Source organism: Mirounga leonina, unplaced genomic scaffold (assembly GCF_011800145.1).
Source record: "Mirounga leonina isolate KUSES-001 unplaced genomic scaffold, KU_Mleo_1.0 Mir_101609, whole genome shotgun sequence".
Classification (NCBI taxonomy): domain Eukaryota; kingdom Metazoa; phylum Chordata; class Mammalia; order Carnivora; family Phocidae; genus Mirounga; species Mirounga leonina.
Window position 1 is genome coordinate 9,249,431 of NW_023270164.1, and position 25,849 is coordinate 9,275,279.

At 42.7% G+C, this 25,849-nt stretch overlaps 1 long non-coding RNA gene across 1 annotated transcript; it reads right to left on the reverse strand.

Annotated features, from left to right (window-relative positions):
• Window positions 1-19,178: 19,178 nt before the first annotated feature.
• Window positions 19,179-24,765, reverse strand: LOC118009448. The gene is made up of 2 exons (XR_004678931.1): window positions 24,288-24,765; window positions 19,179-19,392 (listed from the first exon to the last, which is right to left on the reverse strand). It is a non-coding gene; the product is annotated as an uncharacterized LOC118009448 (long non-coding RNA).
• Window positions 24,766-25,849: the final 1,084 nt, after the last annotated feature.

Consider the following 25,849-nt stretch of genomic DNA (forward strand, 5'->3'; position numbering starts at 1 on the left):
AGCGAGAGAGGGAACACAAGCAGGGGGAGTGGGAGAGGGAGAAGCAGGCTTCCCGCTGAGTGGGGAGCCCGATGTGGGGCTCGATCCCAGGACCCTGAGACCATGACCTGAGCCGAAGGCAGACGCTTAACGACTGAGCCACCCAGGCGCCCTGTATTGCCATTATTATTAAAAATGTTATCCATTGGGGCACCTGGACGGCTCAGACGGTTGAGCATTAGGCTCTTGATCTCAGCTCAGGTCTTGATCTCAGGGTCCTGAGTCCAGCCCTCACTGGGCTCCATGCTGGGCATGGAGCCTACTTAAAAAAAAAAAAAATGTTATCCATTATAATAGGAATGTAGTGGTATTTTGCCGTGGTTTTCATTTAAATTTCCCTAATGACCAATGATGTTGAGCATCTTTTCATGTGCTTATTGGCTATTTGTATTCTTCTTCAGAAAAATGTCTAGTCTACTCAAATCCTTTCCCATTTTATTAATGGGTTGTTTGTTTTTTATTGTTTACATTTAAGAGTTCTTTATATATTCTGCATACAAGTCCCCTTTCAGAGAATTTGCAAGCATTTTTCCCATTCTGTGGATTGTCTTTCACTTTCTTTTTTTTTTTTTAAGCTTTTATTTTTTTATTTATCTCTCCACCCAACGTGGGGCTCAAACACACAACCCCCCCTCCCCGCCCAGATCAAGAGTCACATGTTCCCCTTACTGAGCCAGCTAGGTGCCCCTGTCTTTTCATGTTCTTCTTTTTTTTTTAATCAAAATTTTATATTTTGATGTAGTCCAATTTGTCTATTTTTCTGTTTTGTTGTTTCTTCTTTTGGTGTCATATCTGAGAAATCATTGCCTAATCTAAGGTTAAGAAGATTTGTGTCTATGGTTTTTTTCTAGCAGTTTTATAGATTTAGCTCTTACATTTAGGTCTTTGATCCACTGATTGATTTTCATATGCTGAATTATCCTAGCAGTATGAGATAAATCCCACTTGGTCATGGTCTATAATCCTTTTTGTATGTTGCTAGTTTCAGTTTGCTGGTACTTTTTGTTGAGGATTGTTGCACCTACATTCATAAGGGATATTGGGTCTGCAATTTTCCCTTCTCGTGATGTCTTTGGTTTTGGGTGTCATGTCAGAGTAATCCTAGATTCACAGACTGAGTTGGGAAATACACCCTCCTCTTCTATTTTTTTAGAAGAGTTTGTGAAGGATGGGTGTTTATTCATCTTTAAATGTTTGGTAGAATTCACCCCTGAAGCCATCTGGGTCTGAGGTTTTCTTTGTGCAATGTTTTTTGGTTACTAATTTAATTCAATTAATCTACTTGTTATAGGTCTATTCAGATTTTCTATTTCTTCTGGTAGTTTCTATCTTTCTAGGCATTTGTGCATTTCATCTAGGGTATCTAATTTGTTGGCATTTAATTGCTTACAGTATTCCCTTATAACCCTTTTTATGTCTGCAAAGTTAGTAGTGAAGACTCTTTTTTTATTCCTTTTTAATAATTTGAGTCTTTTCTTTTGGGGTCAGTCTAATTAAAGGGTTGTAAATTTTGCTGATCTTTTTGAAGGACCCACTTTTGGTTTTGTTGACTTTCTCTATGTTTTTGCATTCTCTATTCCATTCCCTTCAGCTGTGCCATTTTACATGTATTTTGGGGCTCTGTTGTTAGGTTCACATATATTTATCATTTTTATATCTTCTTGATGGATTGATCTTTTATCATTATAAAATGTCTTCTTTGTTGCTGGTAAAAATTTTTGTCCTAGAGTTTATTTTGTCTGATATTAGTATTGCCACTCCAGGTCTCTTCTGGTTACTGTTTGTACGGTATATATTTTTTCCATCCTTTTACTTTCAATGTATTTGTGGTTTTGAGACTAAGGTGCATCTCTTGTAGACACCATGGAGTCAGATCATGTTTTCTTATCCACTCAGCCAATCTCTGCCTTTTGATTGGACTGTTTCCAGGGAACTGCCACAAAAAGACAGATAAAGGCAATTCTTGTGGTGGGGCTTGGGGTAGCTCCAAACCTCTTCTGCCCCCATGGCTATTAAGTTGCTAGCTTTCACAGCTACTTTTGTTGTGAGACTGCTGGATTTCAAGGCTTCCAAGGAGATTGGAAGAGGAAGATGTTATGAGGCAAGTACCACAAAGCTCCCATTCTTGCTGAGATTCCACTCTTTTTCTTGAATAAACATTTCCTGCAAGGTTTTAGTTACTTTCTAGAGTTCTGGAAAAGTTGATTTTGACAATTTTTGTTAGCATTCTCACTGTTCCTACTGGGGAGAAAATTTGGGGAGGTCTTTGTGCCACTGGTCCCATGGATGTCACTCTTCCACATTGGCTTTTATACCCAACCATCTATGACGGAAAATCTATCACGTGTTTATATTTTATGGAATTAGAAAGTACATATCGAGATATATTTTCCTTTACTAGAAAAATAAAATGGAAAACACCTTAAGAAGCAGGCACATTTAGAAGATAAAAAGAAATAAGGAACAGAGAATACATTTTTTATAATTCAGAAAGATAAGGAGTAATTTGCAACATGAGAGCAAAACAACCACGAGTTTAATTCCACAGTTTACAGAATTCAGCAAATTAATGCATCCAAACTCCAAAGTCCCTGAACATGTTCCTCCAGCACCTGGACCTTCCTAAGATACTATATTAATTTTCTATTGCTGCCATAATAAATAACCATAAGCCTAGTGTCTAAAAACAACACCATTTATGTGCTCACCATTCTGGATGTTAGAGGTCTAAGCAAGCTCAGTACTTTCTCTGTTCTAGGTCTCGTAAGGCTGAAATGAAGGTGTTGGCCAGGCTGTATTTGTCTCTGGAGGTTCTGGAGAATATTCCTCTTCCAAGTCCATTGAAACTGTTGATGGAATTCAGTTCTTTGCAATTGTAGGACTGTTAGCTGTCATCTGGGGCTGATTTCTGCTTCTAGAGACTACCTGTATTCCTTGGCTTGTGGCCCCCTTTTGCCCATCTTTAAAGCCGGAGTCAGTGAGTCGACTCCTTCTTGTGCATTGAGTCTAACGTCCTTTTTTGCCGCCTTTAGATCAGCTGTGTCTCTCTCTGTCAAATAAATAAATAAAATCTTTAAAAAAAAAAAAGATTTTATTTATTTATTTAATTGTCAGAGAGAGAGAGAGAGACAGCGAGAGAGGGAACACAAGCAGGGGAAGTTGGAGAGGGAGAAGCAGGCTTCCCGCCGAGCAGGGAGCCCGATGTGGGGCTTGATCCCAGGACCCTGGGGTCATGACCTGAGCTGAAGGCAGTCGCTTAACCGACTGAGCCACCCAGATGCCCTTTGTTTTGCTTTCTGACACAAGATAATTCAGGCTCATCTTGAACTTTTCCTGCATAGATCTGGAATCAGCTCTCTCTGAGAACCCTTGGTTGCTTTTAGGGGAATGCAATTCAGAAGCCAACATAAGTGCTAAATGTTCTCATTGCTATTGGGGAAAGGTGCATGGATTCTAGACTAGGGGTCAGAAAACACAACAAACTCTGGCCCTTAAGCCACTGCTTGCTTTTGTAAATAAAGTTTTATTGGAACACCATCATGCTTGTTTATGTATTGTCTGTGGCTGCTTTCACACAATAACAGCCAAGTGAAATAGTTGCAGCAAGATGACATAGTCTGCAAAGCCTAAATTGTTTACTATCCAGCCATTTAGAAGAAAAAATTGCCAACTCTGGTGTAAACATCTAGGAATTATATTTTGTAATAACATTCCATGTTTCGGTTTTTCATTCAAATTGGAACTCGAGTGTTTTTCTTAACTTCTTTGATTTTATCTTTGTATCTCTATTCTCTTAACTGAAAATATTGTTTTTCAATAACATGGACATAGTTACATATTTTACTTTATAATATATAAAAATAGCTCCACAATTGCAATGTTAATATTACTTCTAAAAATAAAATGGGTGAGAAAAGTTTAAGGTTTCTTTGTAGTGTTTTATGCCTTTATAATACATTCCACCAAGAATGTACAGAGTACTGTGCACAAGTCAATTAAAATAATGTTTTTTTTCCTGTGGGTTCATTTGTTTCATTTTATTTTTCATTTTGGAGTTTGCTTAACATTCCTTTTTATATTGATATTATTTGAAAATATGGGATGCCTGGGTGGCTCAGTGGGTTAAGCATCCAACTCTTGATTTTGGCTCAGGCTATGATCTCAGGGTCATGAGACAGAGCCCCACGTCAGGCTCTATGCTCAGCAAAGAGTCTGCTTGTTCCTCTCCCTACCCCCTGCCCCTCCTTCCCACTCGGGCATGTGCACACTCTCTCTCTCTCTCAAATAAATGGTCTTTTTTTAAAAAGATTTTGTTTGTTTATTTTGAGAGAGAGACAGAGAGAAAGGGAGGGAGAGGGAGAGGGAGAAGCAGACTCCCCGCTGAGCAGGGAGCCCAGTACAGGACTCGATCCCAGGACTCTGGGATCATGACCTGAGCAGAAAGCAGAGTCTTTTTTTTTTTTTTTTAAAGATTTTATTTATTTATTTGAGAGAGAGAGCACATGAGAGGGGGGAGGGTCAGAGGGAGAAGCAGACTCCCTGCCGAGCAGGGAGCCCGATGCGGGACTCGATCCTGGGACTCCAGGATCATGACCTGAGCTGAAGGCAGTCGCTCAACCAACTGAGCCACCCAGGCGCCCAGAAAGCAGACTCTTAACCGACTGAGCCACCCAGGCGCCCCTAAATAAATAGTCTTTTAAAAAGTTATGAAAATATGTAAAACACAATCTTTTTTTTTTTTTTTAAGATTTTATTTATTTATTTGCGAGAGAGAATGAGAGACAGAGAGCACGAGAGGGAGGAGGGTCAGAGGGAGAAGCAGACTCCCTGCTGAGCAGGGAGCCTGATGCGGGACTCGATCCCGGGTCTCCAGGATCATGACCTGAGCCGAAGGCAATCGCTTAACCGACTGAGCCACCCAGGCGCCCCTGTAAAACACAATCTTAATGGAGGCTGTTAACAGGCTTATTAGAAACCTATAAATTAAGGCTATAAAATACAAGGAAGAATATAGAAGAGTTGGCAATACCATTAGCAAGCTTGAGAAAACTCCCCAACTCATTTTATAAAGTTAATATAACCTTGATACCAACCATGAAAAAGAGAGTATAGGAAAAGCATAGGCCCATCACTCTTACAAAGACTGGTACCCAAACCTCTAACTACAAAAGGAAAATTAACAGACCAAATCCAGTAGTATGTTTGCATGTAAGATAGATGTTTGATAGATAGATGGAAGGATAGACAGACAAGCACACAGGAAGGCAGTTTTAACCTGGATGTTGCGACAGTAGACCAGGAAGCCAGAATACCTAAGTTTGAATCTCAGCTTGACTCATTACTCTCTGTATAAGCCTGGGCAAGCCATTTAACGTTTCCGTGCCTTAGTTACTTCATCTTCCAAATGGGGCTAATGATAGCACCTACCTCCTAGGGTTGTTGTGAGGCATCGATCAATTAGTATAAGTAAGATACGTCACATAGAGAGTGTTATATAAGTGTTAGCCTGATATTATTGCTGTTGTTTTTATTATTGGAGGACATTTTGCCCATAGATTGGTCATGGCTCAGGGCTTCTACCCAGAGTTAGCTAAACTCGAGGTTAAGGGCATCAGCAGTATCTGAGGGATGTGACAATACGTTAACAGACCTGACTCGAATAACATAAAAATGATGGGAACTTCCCATAGAGGGCAGAGTGGTAGAACCCCCCACCCCACCCCAAATCTACTTCACCCACTTCCAGGGCTAACAGTGATGAGACCAGGAGGCTGAGCAGGTGGAGCAATTCACCTGCGTGGTCCAGCCAGTGCCCTGTGTCTAGAAGACAAACCAGCATAGCGGTTGGAAGAGAAGGTTCTGGAGTTAGACTGCCTGAGTTTAAATTCTGGCTCTATTTGATACAAGTGCTGCCTACGGCAAACTTCTTAATCTCCAGAATCCTCAATTTGTCCATCTCTAAAATGCAAATAATAGGGCGCCTGGGTGGCTCAGTCAGTGAAGCGTCTGCCTTCGGCTCAGGTCATGATCCCAGGGTCCTGGGATCGAGTCCCGCATCGGGCTCTCCACTCGTGGCGAGTCTGCTTCTCCCTCTCCCTCTGTGATCTCTCTCGTTTTTGCTCTCTTTCAAATAAATAAATAAAAATCTTAAAAAAATAAAATGCAAATAATATTAGCATCCAGCCCATAGCGCTGTGAGGATTAAATAAATACATGTCGGGGCACCTGGGTGGCTCAGTTGGTTAAGCGACTGCCTTCGGCTCAGGTCATGATCCCAGAGTCCCGGGATCGAGTCCCGCATCCGGCTCCCTGCTCAGCAGGGAGTCTGCTTCTCCCTCTGACCCTCCCCCCTCTCATGTGCTCTCTCTCTCATTCTCTCTCTCAAATAAATAAATAAATAAAATCTCTAAAAAAAAAACTTTAAAAAATAAATAAATAAATAAATAAATAAATAAATAAATACATGTCGATTGCTGAAAAGAGAGTGCGGGCACTCTCTAAGTACCTTATTCAGGAACTTGTCACCACAGAGGCAGGCCTTTAGCAGTGAGGACCCTCTACGTCTATCCTGGTCCTGAGGAAGCACCAGTGATGGGCAACAGGAGAGATTTAAGCAGCTCCATTGATTTGGAAAGTTCCCGGAGTTGGGATGGTGCCTGATCAGGTCCCTGCACTTAGGGCCTGGGGGGCAGGGAGCGGAGAGTGCCGCTGAGCCCTTGGTTTGGCTTGCTCAGAAAAAGGAAATCTGATAAGGCAGATTGCTCCATGGACTCCTACTACAGCCTTGGGCCTTTTCCTCCCGCGGGTAGAAAGTAGCACTTCCTCTCCATTACATGGCTCACCTTCCCCATCGTTGCACCAACCAGCGCTGCTTCTCAGCTTTCCACTCTTGATATCCATGTCAGACCCTCTGGATTGCTGCGGCCGGCTCCAGACGGGCCTCACACAGTTTCCAGAGTTCTCTGCCTTTGGCAGCAGTCATAGCAGCAGCTGAGAGAAAGCCTGGAATCACTTATGCCAAAGAGGATTTGCTGAAAGGACACTGTGGGTAGCCCCTAGAATCAAGGGATTTGCTAAACAAACCCAGGGTCGCAGAGGCAAAGTCCCGACGGCTCCAGGGACCTCAAAGGTTGGCAAGAAGTCCCTCAACACCAGTGTGCTGTCTCTTTACCTGCGACATTCTCTCAGATCAGCTTATGCCCAGAGGCTAAGGCCAAGGAAGGCCCTGGAAACTTCGGGCCTCCTGTCTACTCGGTTTCAGCACCCCATAGGAAAGCGGTCTCTTTCTTTTGTGCTAATTAAAATTACCCTGGTGGAAGCAGGCCTGTCTTAGGTCACAAGCTCGTCCCAGAGTCCCACCACTGTGACCAAGGATCAGGCCACTTCAGTCAGACGCCACCTCTAGCCAATCACCATGGCCGAGGAAGTGGGGTCTGTAAAAAGATGACAATTCCCCTTTGACCCTCGGGTTAAAGGAGCATCTCCCCAAAGAAAGCAGAGTCTTGCATCCAGAAGAAAGGAGGGGAGCATGGCAAAAATAAATAAATAAATAAAATAAATAGATAACCCTACAGTCTCATTAAAGACAAAAATCGAACCTATGAGACCACATAAAAATCGACATGACTTCCACAGTCATTCAGATGAATATTCATAATGCAGCAAATCCAGACTTAACCCACGTCTGAGAAAATGTGTCCACAAAAGTGATTGTTCTCGCTAACCGCTAACTTTACCCTTTAAGTGCTAAAACTTGTTTCTTTAGATCATTTTCTATCGTCTCCCTAAAATATGGCAGAAACAACTCTTCCTGCTTTTTTGAAAAGAGTGTCCTGAATACAATTTCACCATGACTTGTCACCAAGTGAAGGTTATCATTTACTGAACATCGATGATGCTCTCCTGGATCATTGAGGTTCATAGAGCTACCTGCCTCTCTGCCAAGGGCAATGAACTACACGTTTTGATTTCTGGTTTCATTTTTAAGTTTTTGGTCTCATGTTCTCAGATGTATTTTCCCACTGCTGTCACTGTGCCTGTCCCTACTACCTTTCCGCCTTAAACACTTCCCCCCCCCACCCCGCCCCCTGCTTATTTGCTAATTCTAATCTACCATGGATTGGGAAATCAGATGACCAAGAGTGTTACAATATTGTGTAAAATATTTGCAAATTCAGAAGTTAGAATTTACTGCTGCGTGAAGAAATGATCTCTGAGCGAAAGCTGGGGAACTTGACTATGAATAAATGATGAGAACTCTCTAACACTTATTCAGGTATTTCTCCACACCTGTCATTTTCTTTCCTATGTTCATCTGTTTCTGCTCAGAGATGCATTCTAGATGGTTGCATTACCAGAAGTATGATTTTATAAGAACTGAGGTATTTCTTTACTTCTTTTCTTCATAGTATCTCTTTACTAGATTATGCTCTCTTCATTTAAAAACATCTGTTTGTCTGGGAGTCCTCCCTCAGCTAATGATTTTAAGCCATTTCCAAGAAGTCAAAACCTGGACCTCCCCACCCCACCCCTTAAATCAGTAAGTGAATACACAGGGGAAAAATAACATTAAAATTTACACTGACCCAGCAGCTTCCAGTCACGGGAAGAGAACATTATAGAGGCGATTTTTTTTTTTTTTAAAGATTTTATTTATTTATTTGACAGTGAGAGAGGGAACACAAGCAGGGAGAGTGGGAGAGGGAGAAGCAGACTCCCTGCCGAGCAGGGAGCCCGATGTGGGGCTCGATCCCAGGACCCCAGGATCATGACCTGAGCGAAGGCAGACGCTTAACAACTGAGCCACCCAGGCGCCCCGAGGCGACTTTTTCTATAGATAAATCACTATTAAACATTGTGATTTCAAAATTAACACTGGGCAGTGCTGAATTCTGGAAAGCGATGGAAATATTTCCTTGTGGGAAAGAAAGCTTGCAACAAAAACTGACAGGGAATTGAGAAAAGATCTGAATTCAAACACACAGATCCTGCTTTTACCATAGATAATAAAAATAGAAGGAAAAAAAAAAAACCCAGCCCACTTCTCTGCTACTAAATGAGAGTAGATTGAAATGATTATGGCCTGCATGTCCCAGATATGAAGACCCACTCTGGAAACTTCATCTCCAAAAATAGCAAGTCTGGCTCCATTGACACGAGGCTAAACAACAGTTCGACTGGTTGATTCCAGGGAAAATAAAACTGATTGTATGACAAAGTTAAGTAGGTATTGTAGTTACTTCGGTTGAATAATAAACCATCCAGAAACTTAGTAGCTTAAAACAGCAGAATTTATTTTGTTCATAAATCTGCCATCTGAGCAGGGTTCAGTGGGGACAGCTCATAGACTGCTCCACTCCACGGTAGCTGAGGTGACTGGAAAGCCAGCTCTGCTCGCCATTAGCAAGGGACGCTCCAAGGCTGGGGTCTGGAACAGTCCAAGGCTCATCTACTCACACATCTGGACATTGATCATGGGGAGACCCAAACAGCTGGGGGCCGGGACAGCTGTTTCTCCTCAGACATCTCTCTGTATCTCCATGTGGTCTCTCCATGTGGTCTCTCTAGCATGGTGGCCTCTAGGTAGCCAGACTCCTTACATGATGGCACTGGGATCCCAAGGCAGGTGTCCCAAGAGAGCAAGAGCCTGGCAGAAGTTGTATTCCCTTTGATGACTCAGCCTCAGCAGGCACGCCACTGTCACTTTGTCTGCATTTTGTTGGTTAGAAGTGAGTCACCATAGGCCAGCTCATGTTCAAGGGGAGGACATGGACTCCACTCTGGCGGTTATAATGTCCAAGAATTTGTGGGTGTTTTAAGACATCACAGTTGGTGACTCTGTCTGCCTGAGGAATGGCCAACAGATATGGCTAGATCAGGCTTCTTAATATGGCAACTCCAGACCTAATTCCCTTCCCTCCTAATTATTCTAGCCAGTGAGCAACTCTTCCTGGCATCTGCCCAAAGGCATCAAGTTTCATGAGTCTGCTGACTTATATTTGGATGAATCTGAGAGAGAGGAAGAGAAGAAATAGAAGAGGTAACTGGGCTTAGTTAGTGTCTACCCCTTTCCAGAGGCCGGGCAGTGAGGAAGCTCTGCTGAGAGCAAGGCGGACATGTGACATGTTTGGGCTTCATCAGAACAAGATGCCCAGAGCCAAGGCCTACACGGAAGCTGCCGTGGTGAGAACTTCAGAGAACCCAGCCTGAGCAAGAGAGTGAGAGAGCTCAGGTCAACAAGTGCTCCAGAGTCACCAAGCAGTCCCTTCATAGTCATTTACATTCAAGAGGTAGGGATTCTTAAAACTAAGAGCAATCAGCAATTTCATTACTAGGTATTTATCCAAACAATACATGGTGATTCCAAGGGGGCACGTGCACCCCAATGTTCATAGCAGCAATGTCCGCAATAGCCAAACTATGGAAAGAGCCCAGATGTCCATCGACAGATGAATAGCTGAAGAAGATGTGGTTTATAAACACACACACACACACACGAGTACCACTCAGCCATCAAAAAGAATGAAATCTTGCCCTTGGCAACACCATGGATGGAACTAGAGGGTATCACGCTAAGCAAAATAAGTCAGTCAGAGGAAGACAAATACCGTATGATTTCACTCATATGTGAAATTTAAGAAACAAAACAGATGACCATAGGGGAAGGGAAGGAAAAATAAAATAAGATAAAGACAGAGAGGGAGGCAAACCATAAGAGACTCTTAACTATAGGGAACAAACTGAGGGTTGTTGGAGGGGAAGTGGGTGGGGGGATTGGGAAACTGGGGGATGGGCATTAAGGAGGGCACCTGATGGAATGAGCATTGGGTGTTATATGCAACTGATGAATCACTAAATCACTAAAACTAATAAAAAAATAGGAGCAATCATAATAAACACTTTGGAGTTGTAAGTTACTTTGGGCTTTGTAGAGAATATCCACATAAATCCACTCAGTTTCTGCTCTGTATGGCAAAACCTCTGATTACTTCTTCTCTACCAAAAGGCAAGAGATGGCACTGTCAAGTTCATCTTTAAGGAGGAAATTGGATCAGTCTTTGAAAAGATGGCATCTTATGTTAAGGGAGGCTCGAGTAGCTGCTTGTAGTGGTGGTTTCTGCTGATCAGGTGATTTTTTTTTCAAGAAGTTCTCTCTCGTCCTCAAGCCAGAAGTAGCTACCCCTTTCTCTTCTCTCATGCTTATTCTCTTGTGGGTGCCATTTTGGTTAGCTCTTCTCACATCCCTACAATGTTCCCTGTACTCACGATTGTGAACTTTGAGCATTATGAACCATTTTGATCCATTTTTACTCCCTGAAGCACTTACATGGTACCTCACACATACATGGTTGTTGAGGAGTGAATGTATAAGTGCATCAGTGAATGGTCATGAAAATATGGTATACAGAAACTTCAATCTAAAAAACGTGAAGTTGTATGAAGATCACACTCGTAAACATGAAGGATGTCTCTTCTAACTAGAAAAGACAAAGAAAAAATATAATAAAAGCACATAATCTCGTTTATGTATGCTATGAAGAGATATTTCAATATCACCATCTATCCATTTTGATAAACATGCGCTTGGTGTATCTTGGTGGGCCTACATCAATATTTGCATCATTATCATCAACAGAGAAGAGACTTAATATTTTATAGCAATTTTATGACCATATCATTTGAAAATTGCATAGATATTATGAGAGACTCATTGTTTTAATAAGCTAGATTTATGGAAGATATTTCCAGTATCAAATGAAGAGGAGCCTCGTCGTACGTTTGTCATAAATGGCTTTTCATATTGCCAAGTCAATTATTATGGTTCTGAGACAATGAGCCCAGAAAACTCATTTCAGAGTCAGGAATGCTTGATTTGTAAGATGTGAAGGGAATGGGTGCCTTTACTTTGAATTACTGTCAAAACCAAAGATAGACAACCTATTAGTTTTGGAAGGAAGAAGACTCAAAGGCCAATGAAATGAGACCAGTTATTCACCTCCCAAGCAAGGAGCTGATTGTCCAGGTAAATAAGCAAACCCTGGGTTCCATGACAAGGACAATGTCACTTACTCCTTGAGGAAAATATAGGATAGGTTGGCTTGTCCAGATAATGGGGCAGAGTGCATGCTGGCATAGCCTGGAGCAGGGAGGAAGAGGGTAGGCTTCCATGCGTCTGGATCAAAGTGATGGCCATTCTAGCTCAGTGCGGGTAGGGCCACACTGCTCCCATCCCCCTCTCCTGGAGGGCAGCCTGTGGGCTTTCAGATTTTCAGCACACAGAAACTCAACTCACTCAACTGCCACGCAAATAGAAGGATCCCACCTGCTATAAGGGACAAATGTTTTTGCTCCAAGGTAAGCATCCCCAGGAGAAAGGCAAAGGGCAAAGTAGATGTCATTCCCCTTCATCCTTGTGAGACGGGCCCTGAATAAACAGAGAGCGGAAACAGGGAAGATCTGAGTTGATCTGAGTGGATGTGGAAATTGGATTGATTTGAGTGTTTGTTGCACATGTAATTTGCCCTGGCTTATGCCCCCCAAAGGAAGAAACAAAGTCCATTATGGTTATGAATGAAACTCACACTCCAGACCCTCAACATTCACTGGTATTCCAGAACTACTTTCCCTCCCTGATGGTTTGAGGGTCCTCGGAGACCTCACCAGCACCCATGAGCTTTCTTCTTGTCACCTCATGCTATCTGTCTTCTCATGGCTTGCAGGCTGACACTTGCCAAGCCAAGCCCCAGTTACTTCTCACATCCAAGTTCTTGCTTTCTTAACCATGCTTTCGCTTCATCTTCACCTGAAAGGTGGGGAGAAGGCCCGCATCTCCCCAAGATGTCTTTGTTTAGAGTCACAAGGCAGAGCCCAGCATCCCTACCTCAGGCTCTTCCTGAAGCCCTAGAGGAGTAGCCGATCATCTCAGTCAGTCTGTCCATTTTTGCTTAGAAACCTAGATCAAGTCTTTGGGGCAGGTCTGTCTTGAGACAACATAAGGGGCACTGCTTAGGGTTAACAGACAATCAATGTCTTCTCCCCACAAGTCCCTTGCCTCAGGCTGCACCCTGGATCCCCCTCCCCACCCTCAGCCTGAACTCCTAATCCATCTATTTCTGTCTGGGACATTAGAGGGTGCTTGGTAGACTCCAGTTTTGGGGTCTCTTAGCCCTAGGGGGAGGGGGCAGGGTGAAGTAGCACCAAGAGGTAGACTGTACCTGATGAGGGAACAGAAGGCAAGCTGAGGACAAAGCAGAAGCTGACCCCCTATTACACCCCCCCCACAATGGGATATATGTGACATTCCTCAGACACTCCTGGCTGCCCTAAAGGAAAACAAATAGTTAACTTATAGAGATCACAATCGTGCAAGACAGGAGTCTCCCTCAGTTTACTTACAAAAGCCTTAGCAATAGCTTCCCGAAGGGAATGTAAATACAATTAAATGTCTTTATAACCTGCAGCCCATCCACAGATACTTGAAGTGGGCAGAGTGTAATGTTCCTCCAAGAAGTTCCCAACTATCTTAATGTTGATGCCTTACTAGAGGGGTAAACAACCTTAACAATGGCAAGGCCTCCTGTGAGTCTTCTTTAGCATATGAAAGTTCTTTCAGAAACCTTCCTTTTCCTTACCTTCCCCAACTCCATAGTATATAATCAGCCACCCCTCACAACCCTGAGGCAGCAGCTCTTCCTGCCCACAGGTCCTGTCCCCGTGCTTTAATAAACCACCATTTTGCACCAAAGACATCTCAAGAATTCTTTCTTAGTCGTCGGCTCCGGACTCCACCCCACTGAACCTCACCTATATTCCAAAACCCCATCATACCCACTCCGAACAGACCATTCCAAGTGGCCAACTGGCATGAGCTGGGCCGGACCGCACCAGCATGCAGGACAATAGAGGACCCAAGAAAAAAGATCTCAAGGCCTGAGAAAGCAAGAAGAAATCCTATTGAAAGTAGTCCATCCATTCCATGCCTAGGAAGACCAACAAAAAGCTGGAGAAGAAGGATGGGAACCTGGGGACAAATAACACAAGCAGGGGGCAGACGCAGGTATGACAGGGTGGGCACGGCAGTCCCCGATTCAGGGATTTATCTGCAGAGCCTCTCTCCTCAGGGCTAGGGTAGTGTTGTTGAAGGGGTATGGCGCCTGTCTTTGTTCAAGTTCCCCCCCAAAGCAGGGCTTGAGACAAGGACTTGATTGCAGGTAATTTATTCGGAAGGTGATCCCAGGAATAAGAGTGAGGGGGTGAAAAGAGTGAGACAGGGAAGGAGAAAAAGCTAAAGGAAGGGTGCTTTGTTGAGCTGGTTACCACTGTGGACCCATTCTCACTGGGAACCACTGATGGAGAAGATAGACCGAGCCTCAGAATTGTCCCTCCAGAGGACAAGAGGTGAGACCATTTATCCATGAGCCCCAATCTCCCGCTGGTTGATGGGTGCCCCTGGGGCTTTAGCTCCTCCAAATTTCTGGATGTTTTATGGACTGAGATAAGTTCACTAAGCCCTTAGTTAGAGAAGCTAAGAGGCCCCAGAACCCAAGGTGCATCTATGCCCGCTGAAGTCAGACAGGGCCAAGGGGATGTGATACAAAATGTAAAAAGCATCTCCCACAGCTCCCTAACACAGCCTTAGCAGGCCAAATACACCCAGCCCAGAAGCGTTTTGATCCCCTGAGCTCCCAATGGCATACAGCTGACATGCTCACACTGGTTCTGCTGTCCCTTACAGAAGCCAAGGTTTGCCAACAGAGCTGGGGGGGTGGGACGTGGGCAGGGAGGGGGGAGGATGTTGGACAGAGGAATACAAAGTACCCGGGGATCATGGCATTGAAGACCTTGAGTGAGAGACCGGGGAAGGGGACCTCTGATGCCTGCCCAAGATGACTCTGAGGACAGTTGCCTTGATGGCAAAAATACAGGAGGTTTGGCCCCATCATCTGGGCTCTCTGCATACCGATCATGCTCCATTACGGATCCTCTTGTAAATCACACAACATAGAAAAATATTTCAAGTGATCATTTTCTTAATTCTCCCAAAGACGGTACAAAACTAGTTTCATTCTAGAGCGGTTGGAGAGAAATTAATTTATTACATACAATGGGTGTCTTAGGGTGTAAATTCTCTCTCTCTAAGACTCCAGTTGAGAGTGGCACCTGGGTGGCTCAGTCAGTTAAGCGTCTGCCTTAGGCTCAGGTCATGATCCCAGAGTCCTGGGATCCAGTCCCATGTTGGGCTCCTTGCTCAGCGGGGAGCCTGCTTCTCCTTCTCCCTCTGCTGCTTCCCCTGCTTGTGCTTGCTCTCTCAAATAAATAAATAAAATCTTTAAAAAAAAACAACTCCAGCTGAGAAAGGCTGGTCTATACTAAGATTTTCTTTCTGGTAATAGACTGTGCCTTCTCACCTTTCCAGAGGTAACAGGAACAGCTAGGGGTTTTTTTGTTGGGTTTTTTTTTAAGATTTTATTTTTAAGTAATCTCTACACCCAACGTGGGGCTTGAATTCACCACCCCAAGATCAAGAGTCACATGCTCCACCGACTGAGCCAGCCAGGTGCCCCAACAGGCTCAGCTAAGTTTATACATAAATCCAAGTGACCTGATTGAGATCACATCGGCCACACAACTTCTGTCACCCAGTGCCCTGTCCTGACCACTCCCCAGGTCCTGAAGAACTCCAAAAGCTCAGCCTTCAACAGCTATACAATAAATACTTCGTTACTTAGAAGTTACTTAGAAGAGCCAAAGTGCCTCCAACTATTTTCCTGCTGTTGGACATCCTGGCTACCTCCAATCTTCCACAAAGCTTTTTTTTTTTTTTTTTTTCTTTTTTAAATTAAAGCAACCCCAGCAGCAGTATGGACTCTGGACCACTTAGCCAGCTATTGCGATGGCTCAGAATGAGATCCCAAATTCAGAGGAGGCAGAGGGAATAGAATGGAATAGACTGAACCAGATGCACATTTGCTCCACACCCAATAGCTTTTTCAAAATTTAGGTGTTTTTTTTTTTTTTTTTTAAGATTGATTGATTAATTTTAGAGAGGGAGGAGGGGGCAGAGGGAGAGGAGAGAATCTCCAGCAGACTCCCCACTGAGTGGGGAGCCGGGCAAGGGGCTCGATCCCAGGACCCTGAGATCATGATCTGAGCCGAAATCAAGAATCAGATGCCTAACTGACTGAGCCACCCAGGCACCCCTCAAAATTTAGTTTTATGATATAGCCACTTAACCAAGTTTGAATTCTTTATAACGTGCTTTCTTGAAACTTAGCAGAGCACTCTGGTTTCTGAGCCATTGTTTCATCTCCGTTTCCCCCTTGAGCAGACACTGACTCTCCGTAATTCTGGGTATTTGCTGTCAATGGCTTTGCACACTGCATGGTGCCTAGTGAAGAGAGAGCTAAAGTCAGCTGACTCCTTGGGGGTCCTCTGCCCTGAGGACACGTTAGCAGGTTGCACACCTCTGCTGGAAGCCAACGGCTGCTGGAAGCAAAGAGCTCCCATTTGCAGCAGAATTGTTCACATCACTAATTAAAGAAAAAAAATGAGCTATCTTAAAATGTTATGATTTTTCTCTACAGGAAGTCATCACTCTTACCAAGAGAGAATCTAAGTTTCGGTGTCTAGCTACGTTTTCCTGGAGAGAATACCTTCAGATCTAAGAGCGTAGAGTCAAGACTCTGGATTTTGGATATGTTTATTTGGCTTTTTAAAAATAAAACCAATGTTGTTTAATTCAAATTCGGAAATGCTGACTCCTGATATTTTGCAGAGAGAGAGATATAATCAAAGTAAAGATACTTTGCGAGAGCTCCACACGTGATAGTCACCATATCCCTGATTTGGTTGCCTATGCAAGATTTTAAAATGTCTTCTTAACACCTTGCCAAGCAAATAACATAAGCCTCATAGTGAATTCAGAAATCTGCTTTGCTCTCTTTCGGGTGCATGCTTCAGTCAAAACAGATTGCTTTTTTTGAGCATTCTAGAGTTTGGTTGCCATCAGATTCTCACTTAGCTCTTCAGCCTTGAGACCCTTCTTCAAAGTAGCAGCCATTTGCTAAACAGGAAAAACAATTCTTCCAGATGCCCAGTTGCATATTTTTCTATGTTAATTGTATTGCCTTCCTTCCAGGAGAATTTGAAGGAAAAAAAAAAGGACCATCCCTACTTTCAGTTATCAGAGACAACAGAGAGGTCCCTCAATGGGTGGGATGAGCTCTAAAGAGATATCCAGCTCTGGGTCTATGGTTTTTCAAGTCACCTTCAAGTTATTGTGGACATAGATTTCTTAACCAACAGCAAAAGGAAACTCCAAATTTTCCTTCTGCAATAGTCCTGTACTCCCTGAATTAGTCAAGATGGTCAGAGCAAAGCAGAAGGTAGGGAGAAGATCACTGGAGCTTAGAACTGGAGAAAGTGGTAAGAAGCCTCTTGATTGAGAAATAAGAAAGAAGATGTAAAAATCAGGGAAGCAAACTGTGTAATGAAAACCAAACACTTTATTTCGGTCAATGAAGTACAAATTCAACTAAAATTGAGGCAATATTAAATGCGCCACCTGGGCCTACAGAGAACTACTGCTCAAATGTCAGCAAATGCTGCCATCTTATTTCTCGTGCCTCGCTGTGACATGGGGTCCTTGCCAACTGTGTCTCGGCAGAGAGACCCTTTAGATGCTGACTGGCACAAGCCTATGAGGGGAGAATTCCCCCTCGTTCCTGTTGTTCCCTTCACATCTGCCTCTCTGAGCTCCCTGCCTCTATCAGTCACAGTGCCACAAAGCAATGGAGCCTAGTGGAAAGGAAAAAGACAAGGGTTTTAGGGAAACTTGTTCCAGCCCTCCCTGTTCCAGAACCCACAGACTAATCTCCAGCTCATCTCATCAGCTCTCTGGGCCTCAGTTTCCTCTGTAGTGACATAAAGGACATGGTCTAGGTAAGTCTCTAAGTATTTATTTCTCTCCCATGTGGACATCCTTCTAGATTTAGGACTCGGGATCAGTCAAGCAAATGAGATTCTGAGCTGTTCAGAACAGCTCTCTGTTGGGTAAGAGAGAAGGACAGATATCTGCATCCAGCCCAAAGCACATGCAATTCACCTGGCCATGTTTTAAAGCCCTTTCTGGAAATGGGCCTGGTGGGGTTTTAATGGGCAGCTGTGTGTCACCCACCTGTAGGGTGATCGTCCTATTGTGCTTGAGTCCTGGATGGGGGTCCATAGCTAACTACGCCCTCTCTAAACACCCTAATGATCTTTAAAAATTAGGAACAAGAGCCCCCCTGGTGCTTTCAGATGACACAGCACTTAGCAAGTCCCCTTGGAAGTACGCAAGATACTCATGGCCTATGGTGTCCCCTCCTGACCCTAGTAATTCCTGATTCCCCAACATCATCCTTATCATAAGTAGTTGGAAACATGGACCAGGCCATCTCATAACAGACACTATCATTTACCCAAAGCTGACTCTGGGCCAAGAACTTGCAGTGCTTAATTTTCACAGAATTAAGATGAATTCTTGATTAGTCTGCTCAAGTCAGTACTGTTACTATCTTCATGGCACAGATGAGAAAACTGAGTCCCTCACGGGCCTAGCAACTTGCTTACAGTCATCCGACTGATAAGTGAATTCCAAGCTAGGGAGCCCGATTCCAGAGTCCACACTTAAAAAAATAACAAAAGCAAATGAACAAAAGACTTCTATTTTGACATAATTTCTAACTTCAAGTTATAAGAATGATGCAGAGAATTCCATATACCCTGTACTCAGAATCTCCAACTGTTAACATTTTACCATAATTTGCTTTATTTTTCTCTTCGTATGTGTATACATATGTTTATATGTGTGTGTAATACATAATACATACATATATGATATCTATAATCATTTTTTGAATGATTTGAGAGTAGATGGCACACATGAAGTTTCTTTACCCCTAAATACTTCTGTGAGTATTCCTTAAAAACAAGGACATTCTCATATAAACATGGTATAATTGTCACTGTACTGTCAATTAACATTGAAATGATATGATTAGATCTTCAGATCTTATTTAGATTCTGCCAATTCTTCCAATTATGTCTGTTATAGAAAAAACTCTTATGGTTCAACATCAAATCCTTGATCACACATTGCATTCAGTTGTCACATCACTTTAATCTCTTAACCTGGAACATTCCACAGTCTTTCTTTGTCTTTCATGATCTTGGCATGGTGGAAGAGCACAAACCAGTTATTGTATAGAATACCAATCAATTTGCTTCATCTGGTATTTCCTTGTGTTTAGACGCAGGTTACCCATTTTTGGCAAGAATGCTGCACAAATGATGCGGTGTCGTCCTCTGCGCATCCTATCAAGAGGCACACAGTGTCAGTTGATTTCATTACTGGCGATGTTAACTCTGCTCACTTGGTTAAGGTGGCGTCTGCCACCTGTCTATATCTGCCTTTGCAATGAATCTCATGCAGACAGAGCCCACACTCTTAACACCATATATAACTACCGCTAGGCAACCGGCACGGTGGTTGCCATTGAAGATATGAAGAGCCTTGAAGGAATTCTCCTCACAGAGAGCTTACAATATTATTGGGAAGACAAGTGGGTGATGTATTACTTAAGCATCCATCCACAAATTGTTTTGTGAGCCCCACAGACAATTAGAATCAGAGGAATTCAGAGGGACAAGTGACTTTTGAGGCTTCAGGGCTCATTGAGGAGGAGAGGTGGGAAAGCTGCTCCAGCAAGGGAACTGGGAGGGAGGATGGCTCTGACCATCACCAGGAGGTAGGAGGGGTCAGATTTAGGAGGCACTGATTTCAGAGGGCCAGAACAGGGTGTCATTTTCTCACACAGGAGGATCCTGGCAGCCATTCTGAAGGGCTGCTTGCAGGCAGATCAGCTGGACCAAAAAGAAAAAAAAAGGATGAAATTCAAGGCCTCCTGGGAGTCAGAGGGGGTGGTCAGATGCAGGGGTAAGGTGGCTGACCCAGAACAGCTCTGAGAAATCTGGCTGAGTAACTCCCTTGCTCCTGGCCTCGCATTTCACCAAGTCTTTTTTTTTTTTTTTTTTTTTTAGGATTTTATTTAAGAGAGAGTGAGCAAGCGAGAGAGAGAGAGAATGAGCAGGGAGAGGAGCAGACTCCCGGCTGAGCAGGGAGCCCGATGCGGGGCTCGATCCCAGGACCCTGGGATCATGACCTGAGCCAAAGGCAGACACTTAACGACTGAGCCACCCAGGCACCCCCCATTTCACCAAGTCTTAACAGCACATACATGTTGACATACATGTTCTCAGGATGTGTTCATGGTATTTCCAGGATATTCGAATGTCCTCAAGCCAAGGACATTCGGCCAGAGCAGAGGTTCTCTGTGGAGGATTAATGTGAGCTAAGGAGGGGATAGATGGGGATCGATTGGGAGACACTTGGGTGCTCCATTCAGGAGTTATTTGTACCACCTTAGCATAGGGATTCTATCCTGTGTCCACACAACAAAGTAATGGATTAAGAGGTAAAAATTCTGTGTCTCATTTCACTGGCCACTCCTAAACTCAAATTAGAATCTTTTCAGAGCACCATTTTCACCTGCTTCTGTAGTAAGAACAGGCCCTGGCACTTCTCTGAAATGCTCTTTGCCTCTAATCTGCCTCAGAATTAAAGTGCCCTAATTAAATGGAGACCTCATTATATTTTCCTGTAATCTGCGGCACAATCGCAATGCAGTGATTACCTTGAACGATTATTGCACATACTTCCACCCACTTATTATTATATGTCTCTGTACTTTTATTATGTTTCAATGAATATAATTCCATACCCTTCAATACTTAAATAATATTCACTTTAAATATAACTGCGTGTCTACCATTCTCCATAAGCGAGAGTGCTCACATGGCAAATAACAAAAATTACTACCGCTCTGGAGGTTGAAAGAAACTAAACCGTTCCTGAAAGAAATCAGTTGGCATTTTAATAGAATTTTAAAACATTGAAATTTGTTACTAATTTATTTTTTCAGAAACACATTTTAAGAGGGTGATTTTTGTAGCCTTAACAACAACAACAAAAGCTTTGGAAGGAAACAGCAATTCTCTAGAGGCTTTTGTTGCTTACTAACCACTTCACCAGGCACTTTGCTCCCATAGGGAATTGATTTAAAAAAAAAAAATAAAACTTTGCACTGATTTTATACATATATATGTATATATATAAAAATTTTCCCCAAGCATTGGCTCTGGAGGAAACTCCCTAGAGAGTTTGATAGGTCAAAGGTGAAATCTCAGAATCAATAACCAGGTAACTGGCATGAAGGCCTTTTATCTGCTCTACTCATCTGCACATGCTTTCTTATTACCCAGGAAAAAGAGTGACGTTAATGCTTATATTGTTTCTGGTGTGCAGTCTTAGAAAACCATATACTCCCTTCTTTCTGCCAGGATCTGTCTCAGAGGATACTTTGTCTTTGGAGAATTGTTTACATTGTGTTGTAATTACTACTATAGCTACAACAGCTATATATGCTTTGGCTGGTATTTATTTCAAACATATGGCCAACAACAACTTGGACTGCAAAGTAATCATTTGTGATAAATTAACTCATGACCTCATGCCATGGGACAACCCTCTTAAAGAACTAGAGAAATGGTAATCTGCCCTTCCTTTATCGTCTCTGATTTAAAAATACAGCGTGAGCTATAGACCTCAGCAATAAGTTTGTTAAGAAGAGAGAGAACTAAAACAGAATCCCATTTTGACCATCTTTGATAAGGAGTAAATACAGAGTAAGTTTTATAAGCCTTCCGGCTAGGTAAATCCTTCAAGTTCAATTTTGGTCCCCCCATTGTGAGCTATTCCAAACTCATTGTCCAGGAAGAGTGCTTTGCCATTATCACTGCTGGAAAGAATCAGTGTTATTAAAATAACAATTCTTCCTGAAAAAAAAAAAAAGCGTCTGCAACGTTGGCCACTCAACAAGTCCATGGAAAAAGTGAAGCCATTATATAAATTGGTTACTAAAGTTTTATCTCAAAAGGAGGGGCATAAAAAGGTGCAAAAGGGATGCCAAACTGGATGGTGATGTAGGAAGTAGAGATGGGATTTTTTCTTTTTTACCCTTTGTACTGAATCAGAAATTGTCGATCTGTGTTCCCTCATGGGTGCATTTGGCATGATAATGACTAAATGAACTCAATCAAATACTCTAAACTTTAATGCATGTTGTATTTGAAAAGAAAAAAGGTAAGTGTAGCCCATCATGATGCAGTGAGTCATTCACCCAGATACCAGTTCTATTCAAAAAGTCAGTTAATAATAAGTAGTGACAAGAATGTGGAGAAATTGGAGCCTTCATACATTGATGGTTGGATTACAAAGTGATTTACTGTTTTGCTAAACAATCTGGCAGTTTCTCAAAATGTTAAATATAGAATTTCCATAGGAACCAACAATTTCACTCCCAGTTATATGCTCAAGTGAAATGAAAACTTGTACACAAATGTTCATAACAGCGTTATTCATAACAGCCAAAAGTGACCCAAATGTTCACTGACTGAACGGATAAATGAAAGTGGTATATCCATATAATGGAATATTATTTGGCCATGTAAAGGAATGAGGTACTGATACATGCTACAACATGGACCAATCTGAAAAGTTTATGCTAAATGAAAGAAGACAATCACAAAAAAACACATGTTATATGATTTCACTTATATGAAATATGCACAACAGGGAAACCTAGAGAGACGGAAAGCAGATGAGTGGTTTCTTAGGACAGGATGGGGGTAATTACATAGGGGGTGACAACTCAAACGTGCAGGATTTCTTTTCAAGGTGATGAAAATGTTCTAGAATTGTTTGTGGTAGTGGTTGCACTTATCTGGGAATATACTAAAAACCACTGAATTGTATGCTTTATTTTTATTTATTTGTTTGTTTTTTTTAAGTAGGCTCTATGCCCAAAGTGGGACTTGAACTCACGACCCCTGAGATCAAAAGTTGCATGCTCCATCGACTAAACCATCCCGGTGCCCCTGCCATTGATTTTTTAACAACTTCATTGAGATATAATTCTTTTACTATACAATCCACACATTTAAAGCCTACAATTCAGAGGTACCTGGCTGGCTCAGTTGGTAGAGCATCCAACTCCTGGTTTTGACTCAGGTCATGATCTCAGGGTCATGAGATTGAGCCCCACGTCAGGCTCCATGCTCAGCAGGGAGTCTGCTTGAGATTCTCTCTCCCCCCCCCGCCCTACCCCTCCAACCAGCTTGTGTGCGCGTGCTCTCTCTCTCTTTCTCTAAAATAAATAAATAAGTGTTTAAAAAAAAATAAAGTAAAGAGAACAAAAAAATCAATGGCAAATGTGATGGTACTTCAGGAGAATTGGATGATCTGAATAATACATAAATTCTGTTCATCGTGGTAAGGAGCAACACACAGAAACCCTGAAATGAATTAGTCTGAGTGTGTTCTGGGAACACAATTAGTTAGTTAATTAATTATATTATGTATGTATTCACCAAGCTTTCATTGTAACTGTAATTTTCTTTAAAGCACTTGCTTTTGGTGTTGGGAACACACAGACAGGATTCATGATATTCCTTGTCTAGCAGGGTGACCAGACATATAAATAACTTCTATGGGGTCCAATAACATGACCTCAGAATTTGTTAATGAGGTCAGATAAAAGTCACCCTCCGAGTGAAAATTACCATAAAATAAATGAGCTCAGCCATTTATAGGAGCCACCCTACCTAACAGATGGTTTATAAATGTGCTTTTGACAGCGATCCTAGGAAGCCACCAGAATCAGATGCGCTAAACAGGACCAGGTCTGTAAGCCTGGTGCGTGGGGGGGGGGGAGTCATGTCCCTGAGATAGGCTCTGAGTTCTCCGCAAGGCTATGCCATCATCAGAAGACCATATCCATGAGAATTAGTCTGAGTCCACTCTCTGCACCCCTGGTTTTGGCCTCTGATCTGCTTAGGGGCTTTCTCTCATCTTCCTGTTATCATTTCCTATCTCTCAGCCTCAATACCTGATTTGGTCACACTTGCAACACCCCTTGTGTCTGTTGAATTTGAAGTAGGCTTCAGCACCTAAGGCAGATCTTTCAGTATCTGCCCCCTGCCCCCAGCCCAGGTCCTGTCTCAACACTAACAGGTACCTTAGCAAGACCAGGAAATGCTGTTAGGGGATATTCTGCGTGGAATATAGAAACAAAGAGAGCAAAAGGACAAACCTGCCTGTGGTTCTCCACGATGGTCAAGAGATGAACTCTCTTTTTGACTCTCTGGCCCATGTGTTCTGGAACGTTTGGCAAACGCGGCTCCAGATGGGAAATGGCTCTGTCAGGTGGACAGTAGCTTTATGACACCAGTGATTTTCACCATCTGATTTCTTGTGGTCTGATTCCCATGCTCACCCAATATTCATCCAGTGGTAGAGTCACTCGGTCTCCCAGGTACCCATTTCTACAAGTAAAAACATGTGCTGACCAACTCACGTAAGTAGTCCTATTTGCTGATCTTCTATTTCTCACTGTAATTTAATAAGTTGATATTGTGGTCTCCAGTAAGCTAGCAGTCTCCTGAATCTAATTGTGTCTGGGTTCAATGCTCAACTCCAGTGTCCCAGCCTCCAAAGTGAATCCCATTACCCGTGAGGCCCTGCTGGAAAGAATCACCAGCTTGTCTCTCTCAAATTTCTATGAAATGTACGGACACCTGGGTGGCTTAGTCGTTAAGCATCTGCCTTCGGTTCAGGTCATGATCCCAGGGTCCTGGGATGGAGCCCCGGATCGGGCTCCCCGCTCTGCGGGAAGCCTGCTTCTCCCTCTCCCACTCCCCCTGCTTGTGTTCCCTCTCTCGCTGTGTCTCTCTCTGTCAAATAAATAAATAAAATCTTAAAAAAAATTTTTTTTTAATTTCTATTAAATGCAACCACTGTTTTTTTTTTTTTTTAATAAAATAAAATAAATGCAACCACTGTAACTCAATGAGAGACAGTCTAGAAGAATTAGAAACTAAATGCCAGGAAGGCCTGGACTCAGAGGGACTGATATGTCTTGGGCAGAAGGGAAGTGGGAGTGAAGAAGACCTGGCAGAGGAAATATTTGAACCTTCAAAGAATTTTTATTTGGTGTAAGACTTTGAGGATCATTTTTCTAATTAGAGTAGCAATGCATGTTCAATGTTGGACAATTGAAAAATGCAGAAAAGCATAAATAGGAGAAATGGTAAAATATGATTAAAATGTAGACAGCTGAAGAAGTCAGAAAGTAGCTTCTACAAGACACTCTTTCCAGAAGTTTTATAATCACTATTTCCAACATTGGCCACTCATGGTCACTCAATCCCAGAGCAAAAATTCACTGACATATCAGAGTGGGCTGAAACCAAATAGAGACAAAAACCCAAAGTTCGGATTTTGGGAGATTCTAAAATTCCAAGTTTAGATCTTTTATCTTACTTTTTCTCAATGTTTAGCCCAGAGACCGACCTGCATCAGAACCATCTGGGGCAACTGGTGTGAAAATGCAGATTCCTGGGCCCCACCAAAGACCTAGGGAATGAGACTCTCTGGGATGGGGCCAATAATCTGCATTTTAACACACTCCTTAGGTTATTCTTATCTGCACCAGAGTTTGGGAACCACTTTTAACAAAGCTCTCTGGGGTGATGAAAATGGTGATTTGGTGATGTGAATGTGGGTGCTTTATATTTTTTAAGATTTATCTATTCATTTGAGAGAGAGAGAGAGTGCAAGCGCACAGGGCAGGGGAGAAGGAGAGAAGCAGACTCC